Source organism: Pteropus medius, unplaced genomic scaffold (genome assembly GCF_902729225.1).
Source record: "Pteropus medius unplaced genomic scaffold, Ma_sr-lr_union100, whole genome shotgun sequence".
Classification (NCBI taxonomy): Eukaryota; Metazoa; Chordata; class Mammalia; order Chiroptera; family Pteropodidae; genus Pteropus; species Pteropus medius.
The window spans coordinates 15,252,625-15,279,604 of NW_024352785.1; the positions used below are offsets into that span (position 1 = coordinate 15,252,625).

The 26,980-nt window shown below is 36.8% G+C and overlaps 2 pseudogenes; one reads left to right on the forward strand and one right to left on the reverse strand.

Moving 5' to 3' along the window:
- Positions 1-17,056: 17,056 nt before the first annotated feature.
- On the reverse strand, positions 17,057-17,508 carry LOC120590866 (40S ribosomal protein S19-like; annotated as a pseudogene).
- Positions 17,509-25,066: 7,558 nt separating this feature from the next.
- Positions 25,067-25,185, forward strand: LOC120591029 (uncharacterized; annotated as a pseudogene).
- Positions 25,186-26,980: the final 1,795 nt, after the last annotated feature.

Below are 26,980 nucleotides of genomic sequence, written 5' to 3' on the forward strand. Positions count from 1 at the left end.
CTCTGTTAGAGATCCCGCTGTGAGAACTATTTGAGCTAGAATATGATAATAAGAAATGGAACTCTTTCCATTAGTAATGTGGTTTCCATTAGAGAGTAGTCTACATTTATAGTTGAAAACCTTATTAGTCGAGTAACTATTGTATGATCAGAAATACTTCACATTTACAAAAAGAAAAACACATTATAGTGTAAGGTCAGTTTGACAAAAGTGTGATATTTGCAGAGAGCCAAGGATTATCCATATAAAAGGCCAAGCTAAATAAGACACAATTAGATCTCATTTGGCCTCCTACCTCACAGGATTCATAAACTCACTTTTCACTGATCTTGAGGGACTGAATTTCTCCTTAATTGTATCTTGTTTCCCTTGGCTCATCTGCATTACTCAGACTCTGACAGGCGCTTTCAGCAAATATCACACATCTTTGTGTCTTACTGACCTTTTTTTCAAACTGCCTTTTCCTTATTAAATGTTTCTGAACAGATATCAGATTTTATTTTGTTTAGAAAGATAAAATAAAGGGCGAGAATTTATTCATCTACATGGCTGTAGGAAGAAAATAGATATCGCCAACAGAATTTTTAGAAAAACATACTCCCAACCAGTTCTGAAGATGCAGACTTTTCTACCAAGATGTTCTAAACCTGTGGTCTCCTGCTCTACAGTGTGATCTCAAAAGATGAAAAAAAAAATTCAGAAAAAGATACCTAATGAGCCAAGACTGCACAATGTAAAAATTCAGACTAACGGTGTAAATTTCAAAGGCACTTAAGTGTAAACTGACTTGAAGTGATATAACTTATTGCTACACTTTGAGAGGACCCGAAGATGCCAGGACTCACCTCCAGCATTTCTCACCCACCTAGCCATTAGCTAACATCAGTCCCCACCTCTGGGTGCCCATCATCATCTATTTTTCCTTCCCTCAAGTTGCCAAGACTCACACGAGAAAGGCACAACGTGTGCCAGTGGGGCCTGCCTGCTACAGGTTCATTCTTCTCTACCACTGGGAAGGAGAAACACACAGGCTTTGGTGACAGGCACTCATCTCTACCCTCTCTGCGGTCTTCCTGTTCTCACAGCCTCAACTGTCATCTCTCCGCACTGGAAAATCCTCCAAATTTCATGACACCTGAATTTCCATATAAGTTATGCCACTTAGCTGAGGAACCATGAGCAAATTACTTAAATTCTCTGCTTCTCATTTTCCTCCTCAGTTAAGTCAGAGTGATCATCTTTACCATGCAAAGCTACTGTGAAGAAAGGTATATAATATACTCAGGATAATGTCTGGTACGTAATTGGGCCATCATAATAATAATGCTTTAATGTGACCCAGCAATTTTTTCCTCTCTTTCAGTTTGACTTCTTATTGCATTCCTCACAGAGGCTACTCCGGACAGCTTCCACAGCCCTAAGGTTCCCAGTCTTCCTTCTCACTCTCAGCCAACTTGATCTATATGCAATGAGAAAAAGTCATCCTGCCAGTGGTTCATAGCCTCCTCCCTCTACAGCCGTCCTACACCTATTCAAGCTCAGAATTCCTGACAGCTTCACCCAGACCTTGGGGCTGCCTCACAGGGAAAGGCATCTCAGCCCCTAACCCGGGTTTACCTCTTCTCTTTGGTCTTGTCTCCTGCCTGCTGCTTCTATCACCTCTTATTCCCTTTCTATCTTGTGTGTTAGTGTTAAATAAATGTTTATTAAAGATAGGTTGTCTTCCCTGGGTCCTGTTCGCCTCTGATTTTTCACCAGGCCCTCACCCACCACGGCAGCATCTAGGGACTTAGGATCCAGCCTGCCTCTCCCCACTACTAGCTGTGTGTTGTCCTCGGACAAATGCCTGAACCAGTCTGAACCTCAGTCTGTATCTGCAAGTAAGGGAGGAAATAGAGTTGTTTTAAGGATTCAATGAGTTAATTCATCTAAAGCATTTAAAACAGTGCTTGGTACATAGTAAATGTTAAACCTCCTCACTCGCCGCCTTCTTTTTCCTTCATCTCCAGACTATCAAAGGCTTGAAATTTATTTCTTAAATGTAATAATGGCCTCGTAATCTCTGAATGAAGTGCTATTGCTCATTTTCCACCTCATTCTTTTTAAACTTTGTGCAGCTTTGCAAGGATGACACCCTTCCTGCTGGAATATCCTTTGTCTTGGGATAAGGGAGAAATTGACATGTTTTTCCTGACTCTTTTCTACCCAAGCTATGACCTGACACTGCTCCAAGAGGCAGGATGGAACAGCCAGAAAGGAACTAGGGACAGACACTATAATATCTGGAACTTCAGTCAAAAGTTTTGGCAGGAAGGCATGTGATTCCCCACCCGTTGCCTGAATTGAGATCTCGGAGTTGGGGAGAGGCGGAGATCTAGAGAGAGAGACAAGATGGTTAGGTGCAGCACCCTTTGAAAGAAGACATGGAACATGTGTCCCACCTACAGCCGTCAAGGCTGAATCTACAGCCAGTGGTAAAGTGGAAATGAAGCCACAGGAGGCAGACGCAGCCCCCCAGCAAAGTTTCCCTTGGGCCCCAGAGTGATGCAATAAAGCAACAGGAATGCTCACCATTCCTGTTCCCCCAGAGAGATGAGTAAGTTCTGAGAGAAGATCATAAGATCCAAAGGGGTGTCATGGTCATGTTGAAAGGACTCAACTGTGGAGGCCAGCATGGATCGTGGGACTGGAAACCCAGTGAGATCACAAACATTTCAGAGGACACTAGTGAGGATGGAAGCCAGCAACTAAAATCACGACGGGAGATAATATAGCCACCCCTGATCCCCAGATTGTCAGCTCCCTGGGAACAGAGACTGTCCTATAGTTCTTTGTTTACCTCAATTCTATACACACATTGACAGATAAATTTCTATTGAATCGAGTCAATGGATTACCTCATTTCCTTTTGTGCCAAGTGAAATGGCTCAAAAGTTATTTCCCCATCTTTTTCATTCACCCTCACCTTAAACGATGTATTAAAAACCAATAATAATTCTGGATAGACAAAAAGGCTGTAAGAGAACAAAATTAAGCATCAGTACATAACAGCTAGAAAGTCGGTCTGAATGTTCATTAAGTATTTTAAATAGCTAGAACCACTAGAGGGAGCGTGTACAGGTATTGAATAAAGGATAAAAATTGCATGATGTTTAATTGGCAACTGTGAATCCTATGACCAGGCACAATTCTCTCTCTGTGAAAAAAAAAAAAATACACACACTTAACAAAAAGAGGCTGTGTAGAATATTTACATATTTAGTTGCCTCTCATGACACAAAAGCAAAGTTCAAACACTAGTTTATGCAGATGCTGTAAATTTTTAAAAGTATAAAATGTTGGAATTTGCAGTTCTATTTAGCGTTGGATCTCAACTTAATGAGTTAACAGCCCAAAACTGATGTTATATTTTAGAACAATCCAATCAAAAATCAGATATTAAATACATCTCTCTTCTCACTTTAAAATTATAGAATGAACTTTAGTGATCCATCATTTTATAGTGATCATCATTTTGAACAAAAAGAGACCTAGAGTGCTTCATCAATTATCCAAGGTCACATATCAAGCTAGCAGATAAACTCAAGCTAAAAACTTCGGATCTAAACAGATAGAAAAACATTTTAATAATTTGGAAGGAGAGTCTCTCTGCAGATTCTCTATTTAAGATCCCAAGTAACAAAGTTTTCTTGGAGCTTAGTGCATCCAAAAAAATGCAAAATAAAATAATTCCATTTCTTGCCACGTAAGCTAAAAGATTTGGAATTTTTAAATGATAACATACAGTTTTGGCAAAGATACAGGGAAATTATTTTGGTAGAAGCACAAACTGGTACAGTATTTTTGGAATATATTTTAGCAAGAAATATTTAAAAAATTTAAATATACAAAGTCACACATTTATATTCACTCATGTTCATTGCTACATTATAATAATGAAGTAATAGAAAATGTCTAATTGTCCAACAATCAGAGAATATTTTATGTAGTATGCATCCAAATGATGGCTTTCTTATACATCCATGAAAAGTCATTATTCTACAAGCTGTTTAATAATATAGGGTAATATTTTTAGTAAAAATATATTACTTGTATAGAAATACAAGTATGTGTGTAGAATGTAAGAAAGAGTTATATTTAGCAACGAAATTTTGAGTAATTTTCTCTAATAGTGTTCTGGGTGACTGCGAGCAAGCTACTTAAAAATCTTTGATTCTCAGGGAAGGTAACAGGAGTGGCTGCCACCTGACTACTTCCTACTAATCTCACTGAAATCTTGAACAATCTTCCCCATCTATGTCTAGAGAACATGGCTAGCACCTTCAGCACTAACGACTGGTGGTCACTGTACGGCAAAGCTGGGGGGTGGGGTTAACACTGGTTCATTTTTCGAATAAATAGATGGATAAAGAATGAATTAACAAATGGATATTATAGCTCTTTAAATTTTCCTTTACCAAAGAACCATCCTTAGAGCAAATGATTCATAACTGACAACATATAAGCCGATCCAGACCACACATTTTAGTATGTGCAATATTTTATTTAAAAAATTTTATTTAGAAATAATTTCAAGTCACAAGATGTTGCAAAAAGCAGTATAGTGAATTTACACGTACCCATAACCCAGTTTCCCTAAATAACATCTTACATAGTCCCCACAATATTTTACATCGGAACATGCCTATATTTAAAAACCAGGAAGTTAGACACAAAAACATGGATTTATAACTTCTGCTTAAAAACCAGTAGATTTGTGACACTGGGCCCACCTTCCTGCCCGCAACAATCACCGGGGCTGACCATGGTTGACCCTTCAGGCAGGGCACGTGCAGTCCTCTTTGCTGAAAAAATAACTCCACGTAGACTTGGGCAGGGTTCTCATAGTTACAGAAACTTTAATTCAGTAACACAGCTACTACCTCAAGTATGAGTCAACTCCCAAGGGTACTGGGTGGGCCAGGTCCAGGGTTTACCAACCTCTCCCTTCATCATTCCCCAAATGAGCTCCATACCCAGCCAGTTCTGTCTGTTTTAAACATGTAGTAGTTTATTCCAGTGGCTTTGCTACCTTTTCTTACAACTGGATTGAGGACTACCTCAATCCATCCCCACAGGTTTCCCTAACTTAAGCCTTAGGCATAAAAAGGCTAAGGTCTTGATACCTCCCCTCTCAGAAAGCCTCTAAACTCCTTAGGCACAGTAGTACTCTCCTTCTATATGGTTTATATTTCAGTATTATTAGGAGGAAGAGACTCTCAGAAAAAATTATCTCATAGACTTTCGGTAGAGCGATGCAAACATCTTGATTTACTACTAATAAATAAGAACGATCATTTAAATGATTCATACCTTATAACAAAAATTACTTTATAGTGACTTGCTGTCTTCATTTAAAACACAGCAAATGTCAGACATATTAAGTTTTAGCTCCCCAAACACTGCACTGTATATCGATAGAAGATGAGCCTAATTTTATGTACCACATATTCTAAAGAAAGGGTATATGTATATATCTGTTTGGAAGGCTTTTGGCTGCAAGTAATGAATACCCAATGACACTACTTAAACAAATTGAGGTTTATTTTTCCCATGTAACATGAATTCATTAAATAGGTTTTTCTGGGCTTGGTTCAGTGGCTGAGTGACGTCATCAAGGATGCAGACTTTTTGCTAGCCTTAGTATGTTGGCATACCTCTGTTTTCCTTAGAATGTTGGCTTTTCATCCTTAGGCTTCCCCAGAGGCCCCCGAACACCTTATCTTATGTCTTACTGTCAGAACAATGTCATATGGCCACTCTATCTGCAAGCAAAGGAGAATAGAATTGCTATAGTTATCTTAGACCCAGGGCAAGGAAAAATGACCACAATTTTTGTATTGTGCACAACCTGTGTAAGTAAGTGTACATGGTCCCACCTAGAACAGCTACTATTCATCCACTGAGGCTGCCCTGAGCAAAATGATGTCTCTCTAGTGAAGGAAAAGGGAAGACTAACTGCTGAGTGAGCAGTTAACAACATCTACCACAGCTTATTTCTAGTAATTCACTTTTTAGGTTCTCTCACAGCTGTTGGATGTGGGTTTTAAATATGTTTGATAACACATTTCTGATTTCTGTCTCTGATGAGTGAAGAAAATCATTAGTTCCTAGGAAAGAGTAAAATTCTTGGTAATTAAGACATTTGCAGTTTAGTTTTGTCTATGAAAACCTTGACATGATATCCTCAACATTAAAAAATATATTTCAGCTTTAAAGTGATCAATTCAGGCTAGTCAAGATATTTAAATACTGCTGAGATACATCACATAAGCAAACCACTCAAAATCAAAGAAATGATCTTACTTACCTGAAAAAAAGTTTTATACCTTCCCTCACTTAAAAGGTGTGTGAGCATCTTTCCCTGAAAAGCAGTCTCATTACCCATTTCTCTGTACACTTCTGAAAGTACATAATCTCAGTAGTCACAGTTTAGTTATGATAAAAATTTTTCACAATTTTTCCCAACATTAAATGAACCACCGACTACATTCTGTGACAAATGCAATGTGTGGATTGGTACTCAATGTGGCTTCTTTTATTCATTTTGTGATGCTCTTCCCTGATGAACATAAAGTTTTGTCAGTTGTAAACCAACGAACCTTTTCCATTCCATATGCTCTTAAAGTCATTGTTATTTAAGTTAAAAAAAAAAAAATTCTCTGAAGCTTAATGTTTTAGCATAAACAAACCAAGCAGACCTCAAACAACCTCTCCCTTCTTTTATGTCCCTCACATATACTGAAGGAAATTTCACACAATGATAAAGTAAAATATCTGCTAACATGTTCTCAACAGTAATTGTTCTTCCATATTGTATGCTTCCAATATTACACAATATCCAGCCTTGTTATTTGAACAGGAATTCTGTCAAATCTTTTTGCCTTACCTCTAATCATAACAAGTATCTCACTTTCATAGCTATCTTTATGACTTTCTAACACTAGTATAATCTTTATTGTTTTTTTCTGTAATGGGTGAAATTTGAATAAAGCCTTCGTATATCTGTCTTCTTCTTAAACTCTAGCAATTTTATCCTGGAAAGCATTACTTTATAGTTGTTTCTGAAAAATCCCATTGGTTTACCAGCGAAATCACTCTGCTTTGCTTGAAAATTGCACAAATGCTTCAAAGGCTTCATGCTATATATAAAAGTTGCATAACTGACAGTGAACCAGAGATTAGGGGCAAACTGACTGCCAGTTTAACTAATCCAATATTCAGGTATTTATTTTTTTACTTCTGATTCACCCTTTTGTATTCCAGCTGCCTGTGTAAAATCTTCAGAGTACTAATTCTTTTGTCTCAGATCATGAAAATAACATTTTATAGTGACACAGAGTTGGAGCCTTTGTGTGGCTGTTTATCACTTTGATCTATTAATTCATTTTTGTGAACTGGAATTTGCAATATGTAATAATAACTTCAAAAGGCAAATTTAACACATGGAAATAACAAGCAATGTATGTATAAATATGTCACTCTAGATGAGCTGAGCAAAACAAGCCTTGTCATACAGGCACACTTTTAAAAATATCATACTTAGTAAGGTAGAAAGGACTCCTGTGAAAATAGTAAATTATGTTGAGTTTCAAAATTTGTTATATTTGTATAAACAAAATTGTTCCATCATTCCTCCTGAAGCCTTCACACTCTGGACCATTTATTAGGCCACCGAGGTCCCCAGTGGTCTATGAGAACTTGGGGAACATTGCCAAATGCTTGGGGTACATACAGTTCCTCCAACCACAGAATGAAAAACTTGAATTCCAAATCCAAGGTCATTTCTGACTTGAAAGTTCTTTACCTCTCATTTAATTTCATCTAGCGGAAAACAGTCCTATAGCAAACAGCAAAGAGTGTTATTAGAGTAATGAACCTAATTTTACAGTTTATCTCTGCTAAATTCTTCTATTTCGACTTACTTATTGCCCAAGGACACAATCTCAAGGTCCTACTCATCTTTAATCCTTGAAAGCTCAAAAAGGTATCAAAACTTCTTTTGCAAAATCTGTAGAAGTTTAGACTGTATTAGTTCATCTTGTCTAGAGTTTATCACAAATGTTCTAGACTAGAAAACAGAAGACCAATGGGTTGAAGTGAAAAAGATATGTGTTTTTCAACTATATGTTTTTTGTTTTCATGGAGAAGTAATAGGGGATTTATGGAGTTAGCAACAGCTAGAGCTCTCCAGGAATAACAAGGAGTTTCTAGAAAAAAAGGAGTCCTTTTAGGAAGTAGACAGTGAAATCATCAAGGGTAATCTGCCTAGGACTCCATAAAAGAGATTCTGTATTGAGGAGGAAGGTGAGGTGATTTTTAAAACCTTTCTCAATTCTAAGATTCTATTATAAGCCAAAAACAAAACAGATCTTTGTTGTAGCACTGGACTCTAGATAAAGTTTCCAGAATAAAATTATCATAATAGAACTGATTGCAATCAAACCATTAACATTTCTATCTAATGGATAATTTTAAAAGTATTGATCCAAAAACATTAACACTGTATGTATTCAAATAAAATCCTAACCATATATAACATCACAATATTATTCTTAGCCCCAAAGGCTGTGGCAACTGAATGATCTCTTAAAAATAAACAGATCACCTTAATTATTAACCTCTAGCAATAAAAATATGAGAGGAGCAAATTAATCTTTTCTTTCCAACTGTTAGATCTATTTCTCTAAAGAATGGCTGAAATCATCTACGTAATATCAAAATTGGCGAAATCCTAAAGCGAAGTTAGCAAATTTTAAGGTAAATGTAAATTTTTTTCTTTTGGGCCCAGTCATTTTTTGGTTTGTTTTGCTTTAGATATTCTCTTTATATTTCATAGTTTAAGTTGTGGGAGTAAATAATAGTAGAACACAGGGAAAGTGTTTCATGGTATTCTTTCTCCCCAAAGACCTAAGATACTCTAACTCCTAAGTACTGTAACTTCAGCTCTAATAATCCAGTTAAATTTTTTCCCAGCACTTTTGGTTTTAACAAATTTTAGAAACCAAGCAAAGGCAGAAAGAATCAAGTACATGGCGAATAATGAATACAACAGTAGTAACAGTTAACACAAACTTCCTTTTGGTAACATGTTACCAAACAATAAATTACTTGGATAAAGACAAAATATCTGAAGTTTCAGAGTCAGTGCTATAGGTGTGAGATAGCATGGATTTGTTGCTGTATACAAACACTGTTTACTTCTCACATGATTAAGTGGTGTTCAGTAACGTGGGTGAGGAGCACATGGATGGGTTCCCAAAGACCTCTTGCTAGACACGCCTCACAAAATTGATGGACATAATTTCCCTTTCTCGCTCCATAGAGGAAGTATATAATTCCAGTTTCTTGCCATGGATTAAAAAATTCGAACAGAGAAAATAGACATTTTAAAAGAAAAATGTATAAGCATGTACTCTATTGCACGATCATATTGTACTGTTTAAAATCATATTGTATTGCTTAAAATGTGAAACGATGATTATGTTGCTAATCAGTCAACTTCTAGAGTTAGTTTTTCTGCCCCAGATTAGCTCGAGATCCCTTTTTAACTTAAGCGCTATAAAAGTTTCCTGTGTGGAATTCAGAGAGATTAAATAAAACAGAAAGACACTAAATGAAAACTGGCAGACAATTATTTTAAATAAATAAGTTCATAAGTATCTATGTTCTATGTGGCATAGTAACTAAAAGTACAGGGATGGAAAGCAGTATATCTTGATAGAAATGTTTTATCCTTGTAGGTAAATTTACTTAAGTCTCTAATTCCTTACATTATCAGACCAACTTAATAGAAGCCAAAACTTATGTTAAAATTAGGTGTATGAGAAGCAAAAAAATATTAATTTGTAATTTAAAGTAACTTGAAGTTTGGTCTCTAATAAGTTAAAATTTTGTCATTTGCAGGTATTATGTAAAGATGGAATAAGTATTACTTAATGGATGCCAGGGAGGATATACTTTTGTTAAAATGAGATCTAGAAGTAGAGATATAAAAATAAGTATATACCCAAGGCACAAAGTAATTCCGAAGGGCTTGACTGAAAATTAGGCCATAGACCTAATGGAAATAAATCAATTATCCTTAAAAAAAAAAGTGGGGGGCTACTGAGTATACTTTATTCTTGTTTTGTTTCCTTTTGATAGGTTTGCAAAGAAATCTGATTCTAGAGGAAGCAAAACCTCTCTGTAGCTTGCCAGAAGTAAATATTTATGCTACTTAAATGCATCAGAAAGTAAAAGCCAGCTAGAATCTATTAGAGATCCCCTGGGATTCCCTGAATATTTGGGGATTATGGCATTCTGGAATAATCACAAACTATAAATTTTGTTGACAAAATTCAAAGTGATGTTTTTCTAGTGTTGTGAACCTCAGTTTTCTCATCTGAAAAAAAAAAAGGATATACTAATGTCTCAAAAGATTAAAAGTATTTATGTAAAAGGTATAGCATGTAGTGGCCACTGTACTATGTGTGAATGGAAAAAAAGGAGGTAATAGAAAAGCTACTGATGGAGACAGCAAAATCCTCATCCCCGAACCGTTCTGAAGTCTAGGACGAGTCAATTAAATGGTAAATGGGTTACATGAAATTCTAGTCCTATTTGGTCATGTTAGTGTATCTTAGGGATGACAAATACCCATCAATTTTGAAAAACTTTAAGGAATGATTTATTAATGGCAGAAACAACTGTTATGGCCAAAGAATGGTAAAGAAAGGTAATACAACTTTAAAAGATCTTACTGGTTCATTTTTAAACTTCTAAGAAAGACCGCAGAGAAGATATACCTTATGAAACTTAACATTTAAACTAAGCAATCCAATAGAATTATTGAATATATTTGACTGAAAGTAAAAAAACATAATTTTGTTACTGAAAGCCATTGCCGAGTATGGTAACAGAGCTGCTGAAGAAATAAGTAACATGGAGAAAAGATCTATTTTATTTGTCCTCCAATATACAATATTCTCCTTGTTGTCATGATCTCTTATTCCTCGGCCGGATCCTGTGGTTCTCCCCTGGGACTCTCTAGCTCTCAGCTTCTGATCTATGGGAGAGTGACTCCCCACACTTCTGTGTTACATTGTTGCAAGAACTCCAATGTCATAGCAAGGCTCCAATGCCAGCGTTAAGTATGTATGCCATGATTCAGTAGGCAGATCTTAACTGTTTTATCAAAAATCTCTTCGCTCTGCATTGGGCTTTGATGGCAAATACTGACAACACCACGTGGTATTCAGATTTGCCCCATTCCACCACCATCAGCCCCATGCCCAACTAAGACTTGTTTCCTGGGTCATGCTTACGTGCTTGGAGGCCTCATATACAGGAACTCTTTCCTGGGAGAATCTCCATGGAATTTTACAATTTATAGTCTTCCATAAGATTGCTCCATCATACTGTCAAAAATGCTTAGATTTGTCTGAACTCACATGTAAAGACTCTCATGAGTTTGTTTCCAGGAAGCTCTTCAACCTTCATGCAAATAAGGTTCCAATGTAGCCATCCCAGCATTGACAAGCATGTCTGAGCATGCTGGATTCAAGCATTTCCTGCACTGCAAAGGCACTGTAAGACTCTGGTAATGCTCAGAAAAGTAGAAAACAAAAAAGCAAAAGAAAAATTCATGTAAACTGGGATAATCCATTGGGGGGAAGGAGGTGAGAGACAGATAATCCAAGTCCTGTCTAACAAAAGTGTATATTTCGATTCTGTCATATCTGGAGGTTGGATCTTAAAGTCACATTTCCAGACCTCTAAAAGCATAGACCCAGCATGGTGCTGCAGCCAAAGTGAAATAAGATGTCAGGCCTTGCCAGGAAAGGATATTGGATGCAAAACAGTATCTCATCCCAATATTGCCATATCTGGAATCCTGCATAGAGTTCTGGTTGCTAAACTATAATACAGAGTCAAGAAAAATAAAGATCTAGAGAAAGGTGAATAAAAAATTTGTGATACACGGTATAGATTTTGCTTAAAACAGAATACCAGAATGCTTTAAAAGTTCAACTTGATTACCTTTGAGGGAAAGAAGAATCTATTCGACACCTGTGATAACCTCCCAAGACTTATTACCATTTTCTTCCTTTAAAAAAATTTTATTTTGAAATAATTTCAGACTTAGAAAACAGTTACAAAAACAGTGCAAATACTTTCACCCAACTTCCCCAAATGTTATCATCTTGCATAACCATAGTATATTATCAAAACCAGGAAATTAACATTGATGTTATACTATTAGCTAATATAGTCCTTTTTCAAATGTCACCAATAATCTCACTAATTACTTTTTCTAGATCAAATCCAGTATCTCACATTGCATTTAGTAGTCATATCTCTTTTTTCACCTCTAATCTGGACAGTTCTGTAGCCTTTCCTTGTCTTCCTTGACCTTGACGTTTTCGAGGAGTATTGGTTAATTATTTGTACAATGCCTCTTAATTTTGTTTTGTCTGATGTTTTCTCATGATGAAATTCAGTTTATGATTTTTTGGCAAGAATACCTCAGAAGTTCTGTTGTGACCTCAGTGCACCTTGTGTAGAGGAATATGATGTAATATGGCTCATTACTGATGGTTTTCACTTTCTCTTTGTTAAGGTCAGATCTACCAAGTTTTCTCACTGTAGCTAATAAGTATTTCATAGAGAGATACTTTTAGCCTCTGCAAATATCCTGTTTCTTATCAAAATTACACCCACTAATTTTAGCATCCACTAATGATTCATGCTCATAGTAACTATTACTGAGGTGTTTGTCAAATGGTGATTCTCCATATCCCTCATTGCTTCCACATTTATTAATTAGAATTATACTATAAGGAAGAACTGTCTACTCTCTCCTATTTGCTTACCTGATTATTTATTTATATCATCCCAAACTCAGACTTACAAATATTCATTGTATCTTAGGGTTATAATAATTATTATTATTGTTCAACTATATGAGATTTGGCCATTAGGTACTCCTTCCAGTTGGTTCCTCTGTCCTTTTGATATGACTCCACATCACTTTTTGACCACTTTCTTATTTTCTGACACCACAAAATATTTCAAGTTAATTTTGCACTTTCCTTGCTCCAGCTCTGGAATCAGCCACTTCTCCAAATAACCATTCTCTTCGCTGAAAGGGAAAGATTGAAACAGACTACTTCTAACTCTAGAGTCAATCCTGGGCTTTTTCTTTTATTTAAGTCTCTTTGTGCTTGTAATACTTAGAGATTGTGATGACTAATTTTATGTGTCAACTCAGCTGGGCTAAGGGATGAGCAGAGAGCTGAAAAGACATTCTTTCTGGGTGTGTCATTGAGGGTGTTTCTGGAAGAAATTGACATTTGAATCAGCAGATGAGTAAAAGATCACTCTCATCAATGTGGGTGGACATTGTCCCACCTGTTTGAGGCAAGACTAGAACAAAAAGGCAGAGGAAGGATGAATTTGTTCTCTTGCCTGGAACGAGAACATCCATTTTATCCTGCCCTTGGACATCAGCACTCTTAATTCTCAGGCCTTCAGACTTTGACAGAATTATATCACCACTTGCCTGATTCTCCAATTCTCAGATGACAGATTGTAGGACTTCTCCATCTCCACAGCTGTGTGAGCCAATTCTTTATTTTATATATTATATATTATAATGTGTTATATATGTTATAAAAATATATAATATATATTTACATTTACATATAATTTATATTATATGTGTTATATGTGTGCATGCGTGTGTGTGTGTGTGTATATGTAAGTATATATCATATTGATTCTATTTCTCTGGAAAACCCTGACTAATACAGAAACATTTGCCAGAAAGTAATTTATTTAAAAAAAAATTTTTTTTTAAGCCTTACAGGACCATTTTAAACTTTGGCTGACGCAAACTTGGTTGTAATTTCCCCAGCTCAGTTCTGGCCTTCTTGTTATTATATTTCCCCGTACATCAAGAAACAAAGTTCCCTTGGAAACTGGAGAATTCCATCTACCATTTCAACAGAATATTGAATTATGTGTTTCTTGGTAGAAAGTAACAAAAGCCCTCTTTCTAAGGGATTATTTTGAGCATTCAGGCAATTTTAAAGGGCTAGCTACATCTCTAGTCTGAGTATTTGGGGAGATAAAATATTTGAGACCTACCGAAGAAAACTGAGGAAGCAACTTAACTCGTTGTAGAGTTACAGATATCAGACTTTTGAAAGAACGATGTTTTAGATTAATGTGTGAAAAATTTCTAACTCTTTCTAACATTTATTCTCCTTTCTTAATTGGTGGAGCTCCAAAATTTTAGCTGGGCACATAGCCACCCAGAGTAAAGCTATACTTTCCAAGCTCCTTTAAATCTAGGTGTGACAGTGTCACCAAATTGTGGCCAATGGGTTATGATTGAAAGTAACATTTACAGCTCCCCAGTTATATTGAAAAAGAAATAGTCATGTTTTCCACTTCCCCTTTTGCTTCTTCCTGATGGCTGGGACATGGACATTCTGTTAAGAGCTAGAGAAGCCATCTTAGGCAAAAACATGGAAGTCATATGTTAAAGAAGTCACACATTAAAGGCAACAAGATAAAAGGGACCTAGACCTTTTTCATTATTTCTGGGGGTTTTATATATAGCTGTGTTCGATTTGAAATATTTTGCTGAGAATTTTGTTTGTTGTGGTGAGGACTTTGTATCTGTATTCGTGGTGGGTATTATTTGTTTTTGTACTGTCTTTTTCTGGTTTTGGTATCAGGATGTTACTGGCCTTTCAAGATGAATTGAAAGGTGTTCCTTTGTATTTCTGGTAGAAAATGTGTAGAATTGTGCTATTTCTTCTAGCATCTTTTTTATTGCTATTCCTTCACTTATAATGTTTCAAGTTTCCCTCTGGAATCAGTTCCCTTTTTTCTGTAGAATTTCCTTTGGCAATTCTTTTAGTTCATGTATGCTGTCTGCAGATTCTCTTAGTTTTCTTTAATTTCTGAAGGAGATAGTCTCTCAGTAAAGAATTCTCATTGACAGTCTTTTCCTTCTTCAAATAACACTTTAAAAATACTCCACTGTTTTCTCAATTCCATAGATTCTAGTGAGAAATCCACAGTAACTTGTGTCATTGTTCCCTCTAGCAGGAGTTGGCAAACTATGGTCTGTGGACTGCCTGTTTATTTTCTAATTAAATTTTAACACCACCACGCCCATTTGTCTACATATTGTCTATGGCTGCTTTTACACTACAATAGCAATGTTGAGTAGTTGTGACAGACACCATATAGCCTGCAAACCTAAAATATTTACCCTTTAGCCCTTTAAGAAAAAAATTGTTGACCCTTGCCCTACAGGGAATGTGCTCTTTTACTCTGGCTTCTTTTAAGAGTTTTTGTTTTTAATTGTCATCAATTTGATTACAGCATGTCCATTATAATGGATTTCTTTGGCTTTAACTTGTTTGAGGTTTGTTCACTTTCTTGAATTTGTAGGTGCATGTATCTCACCAAAGTTGGTAATTTTTCACCCATTATGTTTTTATGTATTGTTTTCATACCACATCACCACACTCTCTCTTTTCTCCTCTGGGATTCTGATGGTATGATGAATGTTAGACCTTTTTGTGTTTGTCAGCCAAGTCTCTGAGGCTTTCTTCCTTTTTTAAAAAAAGTATTTTTTCTGTCATTCAGATTGCATAAATCTGTTTGCTCTATCTTAAAGTTTATTGAGACTTTCCTCTGTCATCTGCGTTCTACTGTTGAGTCCATCCAGTGAATTTCCCCCCTCAGTTATTATATATTTCAGTTATAACATTTTCATTTGGTTTTTCTTTACATATTTTTTCTCTGCTGACACTTAATATTTTAACTTTTGTTTCTAGAGTGTTCGTGATTGCTCACTTGAGCATTTTTATAACAGCTGCTTTAAAGTCTGTCAGATTACTCCAACATCTGTGTCATCTTGTCATTGGCATCTGATATTATATTTTCCCTTATGAGTTAAGATTTTCACAGTTCTTTGCTTTAATTTTATGTTGTTTTGTGGGCATCTCGAGCAAGATGTTTTAAGACCTTGGGTCGTCTTTAAATTTTATGAAGAATATTGATATTTTTGTTTTAACAGGCACTTGACTTGGTTAGGTTTAGTCTACACGTTTCTATCCACTGGCTGGGGTTCTAATGTCAGTTCCGTTTTCAAATTTTTCTCAGTGTAATTCAGGCCTGCGCAACATGTGTGCCTCCCACCAATCAGTCTGGAGCCTAGATGGAGGACTCCGTTAGTTTAGTTTATGATGGTACGTTAATTAAGATCAGATTCCTGAATGTGCAGGTTGGAGAGGATCCCAGTATTTCATAAATAGCTATATGAGGTTTCTTTCCTCAGCTGACACCCTGGTACTTTCTGCCTATTCTTAGCTCTTCTTTTCTGGCCAGAAACTTCATTCTGCCATTGCTCTACAATGGCAGAAGGATAGAGAGAGAAAAAAATATATATCAATGGGGCCCCTCTTGGAGAAGCCAAATGAACAGAGAGGAAATTACTTTTCTTCGCATTTTTGACTCCTGTAGTTTCCCAGACCAGCTGCTTTTGCTGCCTCTGCCGCTAGTGCCACAGCCTCCAGCACAGCATTGCCAGCTGACTGGGGTGGGAGAAAATAAAGAAAAAGAAAACAATGAAAAAGACCTAGGAAATTTCTTCTCCTCTCTCTGGGAGCTAGTTCTTTCTTTTTCCTTTGAGAAGAACTAGAGGGTTTTGAGGATTTCTCTGTGTGTATACCACAGTGCTCGGTCTGAGGGTTCATATTGTTTTGAGTACAAGCCAGGTGATACTAGAGGGGAAAAACTGGTAAACTCACCTCCTGTTCAGTGGTACTCTGAATTTTTTATTCTTTCCAATCCATCTGCTGATATTTACTTTTCACAGACCTCGAATAATTCCAGCATACATTCTAGGCAGGTTTAAAGTTGTATTCAATGGGAGAGGAAGGCATTGTTTGTTTGCTTCCTTGCTTTGTTTGTTTGTTTGTTTTTACAAACGAGGCAATTTATTAACCCAGCATCATTTATTCTAATGCTTCTTGTTGGCAGCTGCCACCTGTCTAGAGATTCTGTCCAGATCTCTCGGTCCCTGAGATGTCAGTTTGCAGCTCCTATCCTGGTTCTTTTCCACCATTTTCACCATTTTTCAGTCTAAGACTTGGAAGACCCGGTGGGCCACGCTCTCAGTGCCCCTGCTGAAGTGGCTGAGCATGACAGCGTTTCTCTGACATCCCCCATAGATCTTCCTCATGAAGCCAGCCCCAGTGCTGCCCCAGAGGTACAGGTGTGGTGCTGTAGACACAGCTCATGTGTAGAACTGGTTCGCATTGCAGGGGGCAAGCTCTTATGCTTGGCCAGCTTGACAGCGTCCACCCATTCAGGGACTTTCCACTTCCCAAATGTTTTGAGGAAGGCTGCCTGAGCTCTGATGAACTCCTGCTGGTTCATGTCTTTTATAGTAGAGGCCTCCATGCTGCCAGCCAGGCATGGGCTCACTCTATCTTACCAGGATCAGGACCTGAGCCTTGACGTCATGGAGCTACCATATTAAGTATGGTCAGCTTAAATCAGCTGCAACATGAGAAAGAAATAAGCTGCTGTCTTTCTTAAGCCACTGTTATTTAGGGATCTTTGCTATACCAGTTGAACTTATATCTAACTCATATAGACTTACTATCTGGAAGTGGGAATACTGTAACAAAAGACGTATGGGATCTTAGCTTATCATTTCAGCAGAGAGCAGCAATTACCCAGATAATCCAGGGTGAAAAGCTGGTGATTCTTGTTATGCCAGGATAAGAATTTGGTTAAACCGTTAACCTGCCATACATTAGGAGATAAGCCACAAACTGTCAGAGCCTATAAATATAAGGGAACTTATCTGGAAAAACTCAGGATCTTTGTGCATATTGGCTGCTTCTTGCCACTTTAAACAAAGTCTTACAAAAAGTAATTAAGTAATTAAGTTTTCTTTAAGAGAGAAGAAACCAGTTTTGTTAAAAGAGACTCTGTCTCATCTGAAATCTAAACTCAGTAAGAGGACAGTAACGTGGACCCTCAAAGCACTGGAAAAGCCAGCTCTTCTGTATCAAACCCTGAAGCAGCATTAGATGGTAGTTCTAAAGAGCACCTAGAAGAAACAACTGTTAAGCATTTCTGATAAACAAATTCCTGGCAGACAATGGGAGCCAACTCAGTCCAAATATCATATAATGTCTGTGGACCACCCAATAAGTCCTCAAGATGGCCTGCAGAAAATTGAGAGGGCAAAAGGACAGAGCACAGAGTCCAGTAAATAAAATTCAGATACTTCAGTCTCAAAAAATATGTCAAGGTGAGATCTGTGTTTGTAATTACTTGTACCTAAAACTTATATGAAGTCAGTAAACTAGAAAACTAATGTGTAGGGGAATTTCATTTCCAAGGAAACCATAAGCCCGTTGTTGTTGTTGTTTGGTTTCTGTTCCCTGTATTGGTTAGGGTTCATTGGAAAATATTCAAATTGTGTAAATTAAGGGGAATTTAATAAGGAAAATATTTTAAAATTATGTAAAGAAGTAAAGGAGAGTAGGTCATCTATTTGGCTAGAAACAGGGGTGTTGTTACCGCATTTAAACCTCAGGTGTGGAGATAAAGCAGCTACTGAAACTAGGACACAAGAAGAGCTGCCTGATAGAAGCTTTGGCCTTTGCTCGAGGGAAACCACCAGCCTATGGCAAGCCTGCAAGGAGAGAGGCAGGGGAAGAAATACTCCAACTTCTCTCTCTCTTCTCTTCCTCTTACATTCCTCTGGGATTCCCTACACTGGCTGAAACTAATTAGAAACAAAGCAGAGAAAGTTCTATTAATGAAATCCACACAGATCACTCTTGCAGGAAATAGATCATGATGCAGAAAGAAAAGTGTGAGTGACCTAGAGGAACAACTGAAGACTATCCTACATGTCCCTAAACCTACTTCCACAGAAAATGGGCTTCAAAAGCTATGCCGGCTTCATGAAAGGTTTATTCTCTAATCCTGACTCCAGACGAGGCCACAGAGGACAGTGGACAGAGCATTCCTCCCAGAAAATCGAACAAGGAGCTGCCACGTGGCCTCAGTGAGGAACTGCATCCATTCCCAGGGAGGGAGTCCTCACAGTTCCTGCTTGTCTGGACTGGTAACAGCCTCCTTTCCTTTCTAAACGGGAGCTCTAATGGTGGTTATTATGTTGTAGCGAAGAGATTACTGGTCTTTTTTAGTTTATAAGTTGCTGGGCCACAAGGAACCACATCCAGGCATAATGAGAGGACTACACATCGTCCAGGAATCCTACACTTTGTTTAAGATACAGTGATTAGATGGGACTTTTGAGTTATCTCCCATGTGGAAAAGAAATAAATATGCTTTATTTGTGAGAAAAAGCATTTGCACAGATACTTGGGTGGTTAGAGGGGAGGACTGTGGCAGAGATTATTAACCATCCTCTAATATCTGCTCTCCACATCTTCCCTCAGCAATAAAATCTCCAACTTACAGCTCAGAACATGGCCATCTGTCTCCTCTGCACTTGGCTTTGGCCGTTTGACTAAGTTCTGGCCAATAACATATAAGCAAAAGTGAAGCCGAAATTCATTATTGTTCCCTTAAAGTAAAGGAAATGATCTCTGTTTCCCTCTTTTGTTCCTCCCGCCGGCTACAATGCGGAAATGATGGCAAGAACTAGAGTAACCATTTTGGGCTATGGGTAGAAGCCACCTGTTGAAAATGGCAGAGCAAAATGTTGCACAGAATAAAGCTTCTCAATACTAGTGAAACCACCATATCATCCCTGGACTGTGTATTCTTGGATAGTATGCGAGAATTAAAAAAAAATAGTATCTTAGTATTTGTTATTTTGAGTATATGTTGCAGAAGCCAAATTTTCATATTAAATCCCTAAACAGGAACACACTTAACCAAGAGAAGAATAGGAAATGCAGTCACCCTGAAGAGAACCAAGAGAAAAAAACCTACTCATGGGGTCAGAGATCACCTTCTCTCATACCCACACCCAGGTCAATCTCTGAGTTCATAACCTTTTGGAAAAAATATAAAATATGTATCAATAGCAGAAAGCTATGCATTTTCTCACTGGAACTGAATGTGAAAAGTACCTATCTGACACTAAGTCATATACTTAGCATTTTTTTCTTCTGTCCCCAAGCTGACCCTATGTAAAAAGCACCCAATCTGGCCTTAAAATCAAGAATTACTTGGGCAGTGGGATGACAAGATGGCAAAGTAGGAGACCCCAGGCTCCATCTCCTCTCAAAGAACAATTAGACAGCTATCCACAAACAAAAACTGCTCTGGGAGAGCTCAAGAGTCCACTTCAGAAACTCCAGCAACACAATGAACCAAAAAAATCTGAGAATAATCTCACAAAAATGGAAGGAAGAACTTCATTTTGCCTGCGTCAACCCACTCCCCAGGCCAGCACTTATCAGTGCCAAGAGGGATTCTCAGTTAGAAAGAATTCCCCTCACCAGGAAAGGAAGAGCGAGATGAGTAACCAGCTTCCTCAGCCTTTCGTGACACTGTACAAAGGACCTGATTCAGTTTCACTGCATTCAGAGACCCACAAAACTAAGATATATAGAGAAAGCTCAGAACAAGGAGGAAGAACAGGATATACCAATATCAGCACACAGTGGAAGCCACCACAGTTCCCACTGACATGCTTTATAGATGACCCCAGTAGCTTTCACCACTGAAGAAGCCAACAGCCAGCACAACTACATTCGGCCCCTTGGAGATTTCACTGGTTTTTGCATCATGGGAATTCGTGCTCGTTTTATGAGGCCAGCATTACCTGATACCAAAGTCAGATAAGGGTACTACAAGAAAAGAAACTGCCATTTAAAATTCCTGATGCATATAGATGCAGAAATTCTTAATAAAATACTAGCAAAACAAATTCAATAGCATGTTAAAAGGACAATACACCATGGTCAACTGGGATTTACAGCCTGCTATTGTAACTCTATGTGCCAAACTTTTATACTACTGGCAGCACAGTAGATTTGTTTATACCAGCATCACCACAAAACCATGAATAATACATTGTGCTACAACATTACAATGACTGTGATGTCACTAGGTAATAGAATTTTTCCGCTCCATTATAATCTTAGGTGACCAATGTAATATATGCGGTCCATCTTTGACCAAAATGTCATTATGCAGCACATGACTATATATAGACAATCATAAAGACTCTATCAAAAAATGTAGAAGTAATAAACAAATTTAGAAAAGTTTTAGGATACAAAGTCAACATATAAAAATCAGTTGTGTTTCTAAACACTAATAATGAACTATCTGAAAAATAAATAAAGAAAACAATATCATTTAAATAGTATCACCATAAAATGCTTAGGAATAAATTTAACAGGAGGTTAAAGAGCTATACACTGAAAACTATAAGATTTTAATGAAAGAAATGGAAGAAGACACAAAAGTAAAGACATCTCATGTTCATGGACTAGAAGAAGTATTATTGTTAAAATGCCCATACTACCCAAAGCCATGTATAGATTCAATACAATTCCTATCAAAATTTCAATGATATCTCTCATAGAAATAGAAAAAACAATGTATAAACATAATAGAATAATAAATGATAGATAATAAATAATAATTAGAATAATAATAGAAAAATTAATTTAGAACCACAAAAGACACTAAATAGCCAAAAACAGTCTTGAGAAAAAACAAAGCCAAAAGCATCACACTTCCTGATTTCAAACTGTATCACAAAATTTTATTAATCAAAACAATATGGTACCGACATAAAAACAGATACATAGACCAATGGAACAGAAGCAAAAGCCCAGGAATAAATCAACACATTATGTTCAACTAATATTTGACAAGGGAGACAAGAAGAGTCAATGGGGAAAGGATATTCTCTTCAATTAATAGTGCTGGGAAAACTGTGCACATGCTAAAGAATGAAATTGAACCCAAATCCTACACCACTCACAAAAGTCAATTCAAAATGGATTAAAATATAAGTATATAAATATAAGACCTAAAACTGTTAACTCCTGGAAGAAAGTATAGGAAAGAAGCTTTTTAACATCAATCTTAGCAGTGATTTTTTTGGATGTGACATCAAAAGCAAAAGCAACTGAAGCAAAAATCAACAAGTGAGACTACATTAAACTAAAAAGATGACAGCAAAAGGAGCATTCAACAGAATGAAAAGGCAACCTATGGAGTGGGAGAAAATATTTGTAAACCACCTATCTGATAAGGAATTAATATTAAAAGTTTATTAAAAAAAAAAACTCATACAACTCAATAGCTTAAAGATATCCAATTTAAAAATGATCAGAAGACACAGACATTTCTCCAAAGGAGACATGCAAATGGCCAACAAGTACATGAAAAACTGCTCAACATTGCTAATCATCAGGGAAATGCAAATTAAAACCTCAATGAGATGTTACCTCATACCCGTTAGAACGGCTATTATCAAAAAAGACAAGAGAGAACAAGTGTTGGAGAGGATATAAAGAAAAGAGAACCTTGATACACTATCGATGGGAATGTAAATTGGTACAGACAGCTATAGAAAACAATATGGAGTTTCTTGAAACAATTAAAAATAAAACTATCATATAATTTAGCAATCCCATTTCTGGGTATACATCTAAAGGAAATGAAAGCACTATCCTGGAGAGATTTTTGCACTCTCATGTTCATGTCAGCATTTTTCACTATAGCCAAAACATAGAAACAACCTAGGTGTCCATCAATGGCCAGATAAAAATGATGCAGTATTATATACAATGTAATATTATTCAGCCATAAACAAAGAAGGACATCCTGCCATTTGCAACGACCTTAGCATTATGTTAAGTCAGAGAAAGACAAATACTGTATGAGCTCACTTATATATGGAATTTAAAATCATTAAACTCATAGAAACAAAATAGAATAGAGACTGCAGGGGCTAAGAGGTAGGGGGAATAGGGAGATGTTTGTCAAAAAGTACAACATGGTCTATGGCCATGCCACCCTAAACAAGCCTGATCTCATCTGATCTTGGACTAAGCAGGGTCGGGCCTGGTTAGTACTTGGACGAGAGACCACCTAGGAAGACCAAGTACTGTAGGTGTAAAAAATAAAAAAAGAGATTGCAAGCTGACAAGATCCTTGCAGTCTGTGAGGTCAACCAAGGGTTGGTTGCCTTGCCTAAAAAAAAAAAAAAGTACAACATCCTGTTATAAGATGAATACATTCAGAGGAGCTCATGTACAGCATGGTGACTATAGCTAATAATATGTATAGTGTATTTTAAGGTTGCTGTGACAGTAGTGCTTCAATGTTCTCACTGTTTAACAACAACGACTAAATGGTAATTCTGTGAGGTGAAGGATGTGTTAACTAATTTTATTGCGGTAAACATTTTGCAATATATACCAGTACCAAATTATTACACTGTATACCTTAAACTTATATATGTCATATGTCAATAAAGCTGGAGTAAATAAAGAATTACTTGGGCAAACAATAAATTCTCTCTTTGAGGAGGCAGAAAGTAAAAAAAAAAAAAATTATGGTTTAAGAAGAGCATAAAGATAGAAAAAAATTTACATGGAAACGAGGAAGACTACTTGATAAGATTAGAGAAAATAGTGTGAAACCTTGCTTCAAGAAAAGGATCTGCAAAATGTGAATAGGGAAAGAGGGAAGGGAGTAAAAGGGAAGCAAGACTATTACTGAGAGAGAGTTGTTGGTGAGAGCTGATTAAGAGAGCTCAGCCAAACATATAATTGAAACCAGAAGTGGTTGGGACGAAAGTAGAAGTTTAAAAAGTGAGATCATAAAACCAGTTCCGGATAGGGACAGTGTTTATACACAGAGATGGAATAGGTCCTGAGAGACTCCAGAGATCTCTTACTTGTTTTCTGAGCAAGACAACTATAACACCATCCGGGCGATCACATTCCCATTTGATAGTCCTTTTGGATGGGAAATTCCTGTTTACTTTATATATGTTGAAGCTTTCTATTGAAATGCAACAATAGAAATGAAATTAAAGTTAGGGACAGATATTAAAAGTCTTGCAATAGAAACCTTAAGTTCTACTAGACCAGGGAATTTCTTTAAATAATGTGATTTGTATTTATTTTAAATACTCATGAAGTAAGATGGTCCCCTCATGGACTCAGAGCCTGTCAACTGTTCACAAACTGAACTAAAACTAGATATTCACTGTATTGGTAAATATTCCTTTCTTCTTATTCCCTTGATAAATCTTTACCCACTCAACAGAGTCTATTACTCATTTTAAAGAATACTCTTATTTCTGATTTCCTAATTATTATTTAAAGATGAACAGGGGCAATAAATAAAAAGAATGGTTAGAAAATAAAATTTTAACCAGATTTTAACAATGTAAAATGAAACAATCTATGCAAATATTATATACTGATTTTTAAAAATATCTTCTTCCAAATGTACCTTTCTCATAAGTTTCAGGGTAATTTTCTCTATGTATAGTAACTTAGAAATTAATACTGTGAATTTAAGTAATGCAATATGAAATTTAAAAATAATCATCATAATTAGGTCAGAGGTCTGGTCTTGTTATTTGTAACTAAGAAATTAATTCTTTATAACATCACTTCCTATCTATATGACCTGTACAAGCCACTTAACCTCTCTGTTTTATCACCTTTAAAATGAGAATAAAAATATCTTTTTTATCTATACATAGGATTTTGGGAAGCACAACAATATTTGTGAAACTGTATCGTAAACGTTTAAGTGTGGGTGAACTCCAGGCTTTCATTTTAGGTAAAGCTGCTTCTAGAGTTCAGATCTCCAAATCTTATTGCTCAGTCTTATTCTCATAATGCCAGGCTCCTTTCTTGCCTTCCGTGAAAGAAACAAAACTCAACTGAGTAAATGTGAAGATCTAATTGGCACTATTATGTAATTCATGAATTGGGCAGTAGTCCACCTATCAGGGATGCTCCCAGGGGTTGTACCAAATGTCTACAGCCATGCCACCCTAAACAAGCCTGATCCCTTCTGATCTTGGAAACGAAGCAGGGTCAGGCCCAGTTAGTTCTTGGATGGGAGACCACCTAGGAAGACCAGGTGCTGTAGAAATAAAAAAATAAAAAAAAAGACTTTTATAGGAAGGAAGGTGGGGCAGGGATCTTTTAATAAAACCAAAGGCTATTTTAGACCAGGACATCTTTTTTTGGGAGGGGTTGGGGGTGGGGTGGAGTGGCAAAGGACCAGCAAGTGTTTTATCATGTAGATTGCCTCTTCTTCCTATGGGGGGAAGGGAGATGGAGAGGACCCATGTGACAGATGACCTCATTGGTGTTGACCAGAAAATTCCAGACAGTTTGATTAAGGTTATGTTTCTGGGGGAAGTTGAAACAGCAATTAGGTCAGCTATTAAATCTGGGTTTGGCATTATGGGCTTTAGCACAAGTGATGACATTTGGGGCCTGTGGTTTTGTCTTTAACACTTCTGAGTTCTTACATTCTCCTTACCCCCACTCTGTAAAAATGGGGATTATATTATCTACCTTTTGGAACTGGTATAAAGACAATCTGGAAAGCCGTTGAAGCATATGGTAGACTCAGGAAACGGGAACAGAGATGGACAAGGACATCAGAGACCGTCTACTTCACTTATCTCTTTTGCACAGGAGCAAATCGGAGTCCAGAGAAGTAAGGAAATTGCCCAGAGTTACTATTAGCAAAACAAAAACTGTTGGCTGTAATAAAGAATAAAAAGCATTTATCTGAGCAAAGGCGGGATTGCAATCTGCAGCACAGATTCAGAGAGCAACTTAAATTGTTTTCCGAAGGGAACAAAGGCAGGGTTTATAAAGGGCAAAACCATAAGAGTTGTTCTCATTTAGGTCCTCCATGTAAATGAAGGGTATTGGCTAGATCAGTTGGGACTGGTCAGGCCTATTATGTAAATAGAGGATGTTGGTTATTGAAATAGATTGATTCCTTTCAAGGAGAAGAATGCAAATGGTCTGGTCACCATAATAAGAGGAAATAAAGTTCACATAGTCCATGTGGCAATCACAGATCCAGGATGTTTGTTGTTTGGCTTTGAGCCGAGTATAACAACAGGTCAGCAACTTAACCATAGTTCTAAAGACTGAGACATGCAACATGTATAGACCCCACTTCCTCAGTGGACCTCCCAACTCTGTTTTCAGTGACTTCTAACAATGTGCATTCCATTTTATTTTCCCCATTATCATTATACACTGAACATCGGATTTAGATTCAATCTCAGGTTTCTGGACTCTCAGAGCACTTTCCACAGCAGCAAGTCCCTGCAGACTGTGGCAAGTAAAGGACAAGGGGGCAATCAGCCAGGCAAATTTCCTAAGAGAGTCTTCCAGTGAAATTAGTATCAGAATGAATCAGGGAAGGGGAAAGACATGAAATAATCCTTTCGAAAGTGTTCAGTGAACTATCACAGCCCCCCTCCTATACAAATGTTCTAATTAAGCATTTTATTTTTTGGTAAAATATATTTTAAGACACACATATAGTGGAATATTATCCAGCCATTAAAAAGAGGTTAAGCAACAAGCACTAGCATAGAAACATGGGCCTGATATATTTAGGGAAGAAAGTAAACAGCTGCATGGTAATTACATTTTGGTCTCATTTTTATTTTATGTGGATATAAACATGGTAATAAGTCTGGAAGGACATCTCCCAGACCATTAGCAGTGGTTATCTTTCTACTCCCATTATAAAGACCTTTTCTTTTTTATTTTATGTCTATGTTGTTTAAATTCTCAGGAGTATCTATGACTTTTATTATTAGGGGGAAATAAAGCTTTTTTAAAAAATAAAAATACTATTTAAACAATTAGTGATTAATAGCATAAAAATGCAATTCTGTATGTATATAGGA